This window comes from Acromyrmex echinatior, chromosome 2 (assembly GCF_024713525.1).
Source record: "Acromyrmex echinatior isolate Ae372 chromosome 2, ASM2471352v2, whole genome shotgun sequence".
Taxonomy (NCBI): Eukaryota; Metazoa; Arthropoda; class Insecta; order Hymenoptera; family Formicidae; genus Acromyrmex; species Acromyrmex echinatior.
The window spans coordinates 15,528,783-15,536,775 of NC_141853.1; the positions used below are offsets into that span (position 1 = coordinate 15,528,783).

Sequence of the window (7,993 nt, forward strand, 5' to 3'; positions counted from 1 at the left end):
TTAATCTACGATCGCGAATGATGAACGCGCCTGATCCATAGAAAGTCGCGAGCATGAGGGACCAACTCTAGAGGGACTCGTTTGGATAGGAAATTATGGGGGCCCGTTCCGTTTCTTTATGTACCCTATTTGTAAAATGCACCGTTGCGCGCTTAGTCTCGATGTTAGATCGATATACATCTCTCTCTCTCTCTCTCTCTCTCTCTCTCTCTCTCTCTCTCTCGCTCTCTCTTTCTTTCTTTCCGATCCCGTAGATTCTTCGACCCTCAATAAATACATCCGGATCTTATTGGCCGACGCATTTCAATCTACTCTACTATTTCGAAAATCGATCCTTCCGCTATTCCCAACGCTGTTACAACAATAGATAAAGTCAATTGATTCGCTCCCTGCTGCATTGACTTTTTTGTACATATTAAATTAGCATTAACCCTTACAATAAAAGATCCAATTTGGTATCTCATCCGTCCAAACATGAGTCACTAAAATCTGTCCGTTTTTTTCATCTATTCAGAATGATTCAGAAAAAATCTCTAAAAATTCACACCAACATACTTTTAATTTTTTAGAATAAACATTGAAATTTCATTTTTTAAAATAATAAAATGTAATATAATTTATAATTACCGAAAGATTCAAAGAAACTTGCTAATACCAATAAGAATCGCTCGGTCACTATGATGATCCGACCTTGTACGGTAAGGGTTAATTAAGTCAGCTTGGAAAATTTTAAATTAAACGTACTGTATTAGAAATATGTGTGAGATAATATTACGGCTTATTAAAATGAAAACTGCATTTATATGTGCTGATCTGAATAACATCGATTCTTTATACGTTTGTATTTCTTTTATCAAAAAAATTATTACACATGATTCTTTTTCGCTTTTCTTCAAGTTGCAGATATGAATTTGTATAAGTATAGAAAAATGTTTTTACAGTCATTTTACTTCCGTGTTGTTTTATATATTATGCATACTTAAAAATTATGGAATGAAATTTTAATAAAATTATATCGATACATTCGAGTGTGTTTTCTATTCCGTGAAAGCAAAAAGAATTTGAAATAAAGTTTCTTCTAAAATGACTAATTTGTTTACAAGAAAACGTCGCTTTTTTAATTGACAATCGCGCGAATTAGTCTGTAAAGTCCTCGGAATTTCGACTGCTAAGAGTTATCATTTTCGAAACTGACGATGGAATTAATTTTCGTGAATCCTGCATTAGCCATGCGAAAGAGCGATGCCCCTTTGGTCCTCGTTAACAACTTCGAAGTGATGCTAGGCTCGGATAGGAAGCGCAGGAACACGTCCGAGATCGTTTTTAGAGATAAATCGAGTGCGCCCAGGCAGCGTGTGCGCCGAGAAAAGATGATCGCTGCCTCCGACGATACACAGCACACACAACTTGGCTATACCATCTTGATAATAACCGCCATCCCGCTGTTACACAATTTGACAACGAATTCGTCTTCCAACCCCCGCGCAAGATGACTTCTCTTTTTCGAGTCGTTAGCTATTCTAACGAGTTTTACAAACTGCCTGTATGTTAAATTGAAGTTCGATTTAACGCCTTCATGTCAAACTTGCGTCCTACTTTTCTAATAAGATAACTCAATTGGAATGGCGTAGGATACATTATGTAACTCAATAAAATTTTGTTAACAACTAATTAATAAATTATAACAAATATGATACGATAAATACTGAAGTATATTCAAGATGTTTAGTATTAAAAAAAGATATTTTAGTTTAAATCATTAAAAATGATCAAAGATTATTAATTTAGCGAACGATACATACGAAAGGATCAAACAATTTTTTTACGAGTATTCATTTACTGCATTCACTGTCTTTATTATTATTAGATTCAATATTTGATCTGTAAAAGGTGAGCTTTAAGTTATCGAAAAAATTTCAATCGCCCGTAATACCTAGTCAAGAATTAGAATGAATCTATGTAAATTCTCCATTGTTATATAATAAAAAAATAAAAGAGAGCCATGTCGTAAACGATTGATTTAAGACCTAGTTTTAACGACGTCATTAAAATTTTCTTGAAATTGTAAAGTCGTAAAATTCAGCAACTGTATGGTGTATCCTCCTATTTTCTAACGTTCACTGTGCCAAAAGGTTTCAAAAAGGCTGGAAGACCCGCCAAGAAAAAAGAAATATTCGAGGCTCGAACAAATGCAAGACTAGATTTATTGTCATACTAACCGACCTTTACGCTCACATTAACATTCATGATTAAAATATACGCTCATGTGTATAATGTGCATTATGATAAACAGCATAATCGATCGAATCACATTAATTAATCGCATAAATTGCCACGCTATTTTCTGACATTGTTTCCAAGCAAGTTTATACTTAAGCAATCGCGCAGACCGATCGACAGATGCAACACTTTAATTGCGGCGCGATTTATTCAAGGTTATCTCAAAACAAGAACATCGCATAATTAATGTTCCATATTGGCGAATTTTTCTTCATCTTTGCGATTCGATAATGCAACATATTAAATATGTCACGCAAAATTGTAATTGTCTCCAGTCATGTTTACGAAGTTGACTCGATTAGAGAGAGGACCCGGGCCTGAGATTAAAGAAACGGGTCCATCGGAGCTCTCGAGACCGATCACGTCACGCCGCCGGTGCATAAAATGATAAAAATGACGCGGCAGGAGCAAGATCGAACACACGCTAACGTATACGAGTCAGCAGGCAATTTGCGTATACGTGAAGAAAATAATGTCGGTACAATTGTCCTTTTTGTGGCTCGCGCCGGCACGATCGGCACGCACACTAATTATCACGTTTTCAATTAACAAGCGCGTTGTAGTTGTTAAAACCACTCGAAATTTTCAGACGCGTAAACGTTTTCTCGTTAATTTTCTCTAGGTCCGCAAAATCCAGATTGTTCCTTCGATATCATTTTTTAACAGCGAAAAATTATTTCGAAATAATAATTAATAATTCGAATAACTTACATAGTGTCAGTTAATAAGTACACCGTGGCAGACGACATAAAAATGGCTGTGATAAATGGCTCGTATTATAATGAGGCAAATTTAATGAATATCGAGAATGACTGTTGCACTGCCAATATTTTATCTCGATAATTACAACCAATCACAGCAATGTCAAACATATCACATTCTTAGTTAATCATGTTAATTTATTCTGAAATACATCTTAAAAATATGGGTAATGGGATTTAATACCATGTATGTTAACGTAACTCTTATATCTCAATAATTACAATCAGTTACAATATAATTTCAAATTTATCATATTCTTAATTAATTACGTTGTTAAATATGCGAAGAATATGGATGTGAATTTAACCATGGGTATTAAAAGGAATTCTCACCGTTTATATAAACATCATTGTGGTGTGAATTTAACGCCATGAATTTTAAACCTTAGTGTTAAATCAACACCATGTTTCTATCAACGTCAACATCATGTATTCTATTTAACATCCATGATATTAAATCCATATCTATATTTTTTTAGTATATTTAACAATCTAATTAGCTTAGAACGTCAAATTATAAATTGGAAATTACTGTGATTGTAATCATCGAGATGTAAGAATTATATAAATACCGCATGGTATTAAATCCTTTAGAGTATACTCATGTCAATTGCACTAAACCGTCTCTCTATCGCCTGCGTAAGAGAAATATCTTCTCCACAGACGTATCGCGGTACAGCCTAGTATCAGGCGTAAGTATCATCTCTCGTAAGGCCCAGTTTCACAACTCACAGTTAACTCTTAATCGAGATTCAACTTATTATCTCTTTCCAATTTTAGAAACAAATTGAATCTCAGTTAAGAGTTAACCGTGACTTGTGAAACTGGAACGTAAAAGACACAGACCTTTTCATAAAACAACGCATAAGAGAATCAATCAATCTGAATTCTTCCTTTTCTTCCACTTCACGGAAAAGAACTTTGATTAATTGATTATCTTATGCACTATGCGTTATGCATTATGCAAAAGTCTGTGTCCCATAATCTCATTATAACTGTTAAGCAATTCTGTTGTGCTAATAATTATATACCTACGCAATCAGATGCTTTAATTCTTGTGCATTCATTATATTAAATTCATTTGTATTAAATAATAGCATAATGATTAAAATTATCATTACGTCATAGCATATAATGGCAATTTATAAACTACACGTTTTCTTTTTAGCATACTAAACATCATCATTACAAACACATTACTATCTTAATGATTAACGTTCCAATTATTTAAAAATAAGGATTTTGGCGTACGTATAAAAGAGAAGACATCGTGTTTGCTCTATCATCTGAATTATTCATTGTCACATGAGACATACGACATTACTATATTATTCGGCTGTTATCACGTTATGATAAGCGGTCGGGCGTAAGCTGATTTCTCCAACGGGTTCTTTTTCGGGAACGCGTGGGAGTGCTTTCCGCAATTATTTCAATGCCACGTGCCCCGTCCCACCGATTCATTATTGGAGAAGAGCCAACGAAGACGAACGCCAGCCGCCGTACAAAGACGGCGATGCGAGATCGCACCTGTCGCTGTCGCGAGAAAGCAAGGTGCAAGAGCGAAGGTAACACTCGCACCGATATCGGGCTAATGAGCCCCGCCGCGTGTGCAAGCGTTTCTGCGAACGCGTGCGACGCACGTGCACCGTCCGTATACGTACCAACAGGCATACTATATTTTGATATGTCACGAGGAAATGTTGGAAAATTAGTTAGTGATCGAATTATCACTTTAATAAATCGAGTTATCATAGAAATGTCTAATTTTTTTATATAAGTTGAAATATCGAAATTGATGTGCGCAAAATTAGGTAGGTTGACGATGAAATAAGAGAGAAAAAAATGTTACTCTTTAAATCTGAATCAACGGATAGTCACTAATTACCCAGTGGCATACTTGGCACTCAAATCAGTGAAGTTCAACTAAAAAAGAAAAAAATGCTTGAGTATTATATAACTAAAATACTAATATTTACATGACAATTTCTATCTTCTAATATCATATTCATTGAATTTATGCATTAAAACAAGATTAATTAGATCATATAATAAAGATCAATTAGATTAGGGATCTCATATTTCATTGATTACCAATGGCATACTTGGATATCAATGATTATCCATTGATTCAGATTTAGAGAGTAACCTTTCACGTATAACTTACAAAGAGATAAGGCTCGCAGACGCTTCTTTGACTAACTGCAATTCTAGACTTTTTCCAAAAAAAGAGATTATAATAGTTCGATTTTAATGATCACAAAAAAGTAATAGATCAACGGCCATTCTAAAAAGATATTTACGTGCATAAACTTGCATATAAATTTAATCTCGAAAAGTAAACATAATCTCTTGTTTTCGATGAAGATCTTGATTTACAGCTCTTGATTTACTATCATATATTCCATACTTATTTTATTAAGATATACACGTAGTTTTAATATTTTATCCAAATTATGCAGATATTTTTGTAATTTTGAGTGGACCTTGGTGAGACACCTTAAATTTTTAAACTTTACTAAAGAACCACCTTAATGTCAATTTTTGTCAATGTAAATTAACTTTAATCTCTGTTTAACTTAATTTTTATCTTTTACTAGTTCTAAGAATTAGAAAACAGTAGAGTAAATTTTAAATCAAGACTAAAATTAAATCTATGATAGTAAGAATAGACTTAAAAACCTATATCAGACTAGAGATTGAGATTGAAATTCAATTAGAATTTGATCAACCAGAGCAAAGTTCTAAACTTGATATTGATTTTCTTTCTTCTGATTGATTAAATTCCAATTCAACTTCAATCTATATGTATAAGTCTGAAGAGAATTGAGTTCATAGTTATGTGACTAAACACATGCGAATAAATTCTTTTCGTAATAATAAGCAAGTGAAATATTCAAAATAAAGTACTTTAAGACAAAAACATCGATATTTTAATTTGGAATTGAGAGTACATATTCGATTGTGACACCACTAAAATTCGGACGACTGTCTTGTAATTATTAAGAATTTCGCAATTGTTAAGAAATAATTACACTAACCTCGTAATTGCTCCGCCGTTGCCCGATACCTTCCAGGCCTCCTGCTTCTCTCGATCTCGTTATTACACAATAATCACTCGCGAAAAACAGTTACATTTCATTTGGGGATGTGCTCGTTCGATTGTGATGACTCTGAAATATTCAAACAGTTATCTTATTATCATTATTATTATCTTATAACACTCCACAATTGAGGGGAGTAAACTGTATGAGCAATTTTTTTACATTTTTCAAAACTTATTTTTTTCTAAAACAATGCGAAAATTATTTCTTTAATTATTTTTTATATTTTCACTATTATTATGTATTTCTATTACACTAAAAAAAAAATAATTTTGCAAAAGAAATAGGGATGTATGAACATGTGAGAGTCACAAGGAAACCACGTGCCTTACAGAAAATAACAATTTGTCAATCAGTAAGATATAAAAGGTTAAACAAAATTGCTAAACTATTTCTAATAATGTTAAACAAATGCATTTTATTTGTCTCTAGTTAAAGAACATAATGCACTTCGAATGTCTAGACTTTTTTCAATACATAAATTGATAGTGGAAAAAATGTTTACAGAAACATCATAGAGTAACTTACAATATGAGTCTTTCAACACTGAACGCTATACCACCTCTAACTTAAAAAATGAAATTTTGGACAAAATGCATGAAAGTCTGCTTCTCAATTGTTAGAAAATAATACATTTACTTCTCGTGATTGCTCGCTCCTAGACCTTCTCTTCCTCTCAGATTTCCTCCAGTCCCACAATAATTACTCGTGGAAAGACAATTAATTATACGCGACATTTTATCTGAGTCACTGAGAGATTCAAGACGTAACATGAATTCGAATCGAAGATCGAAGCATCGTCGATATGCAAAGAGGTTAACTTTCGCCGTAAATTTCGTGACTATATAATATGTCTAATTATTACCTGTCCCTTCTATCTTGAGTTAAATGAATGATACGCGCGAGGTATCCATTTCGAATAGTAGTCGTGAAAGTTCATTAATGAGACGAAACATTGATTTTTCACAAGGAATAGTCACGGTCGCGTTCCAAACATCACGAAGAGCGTCAACACATAAAAGAAGACGGCAGCGTAGGAAGGGAGAATGGGGGGGGGGAACGGAGGGGGACGACTTTCACGCGCGCGTCACTTCGAATCGACACTTTTCAACTTGCTATGAGTATAGTCAACGCGATGTTGCAAACGCTTTGAAGCAGTTTTTAATGGTTAGTTTAAAATTCTTTTTTCTAATTGGTCCATCAAACACTTCCAAAGCATTTGTAGCGAGACTTTGACCACAGCCTGTGTACTTCAGAAATAAAAGCGTATAAAGATGAAATCACACAAGACTCGATTTCTTGAATGTACACATGTATGCTGCTATGCTTGCTTTGATGCATACAGTCTGACGTTTGATAAATAATGTTTGATAATAACGTTTGATAACTATGAAATTAGCAATTATTTCTTTTTGATTGGTGTATACAAGGAAATAAGCTATGAAGTAATCCATAATAAATATAAAAATCATATATATGCAGCATGCAGAGCTCAATGTATGAACGAATTCTAGCATACATCAGAGCAGATGTATACATGCTAGCATTCAAGAAATCAAGCATTGTGCAATTCCATCTTAACATACAAACACCAAATTCTGAGAGGATAACTTAATGTAATCGTGGGACAGAGTTCTCGAAATCATTATAAAATTCAATCATATGAAATCTCTGTATAATCCGATAATTATATATGCAATCATGAGAAATCATTGTATAATATTAAATAAAATATATTTTACCGTATGTTTTACCAAATGACTTCATATGTAGAAAAACATTATTTGTAATTAGACGAAATCATATGAAATCAAATAAAATCATATAATCAGTGGGATGATCATATAATCA

General features: G+C 33.3%; 1 long non-coding RNA gene across 1 annotated transcript in view; it reads right to left on the minus strand.

The window, feature by feature from the left end:
- Positions 1–7,163, minus strand: part of LOC105147173 (uncharacterized) — a 90,729-nt gene extending 83,566 nt beyond the window's left edge. The window contains exons 1-2 of the long non-coding RNA XR_846280.2: positions 7,008–7,163; positions 6,080–6,211 (exon numbers count right to left, since the gene is read on the minus strand). This is a non-coding gene — a long non-coding RNA (uncharacterized LOC105147173). The remainder of the gene's footprint in view (positions 1–6,079; positions 6,212–7,007) is intronic.
- Positions 7,164–7,993: the final 830 nt, after the last annotated feature.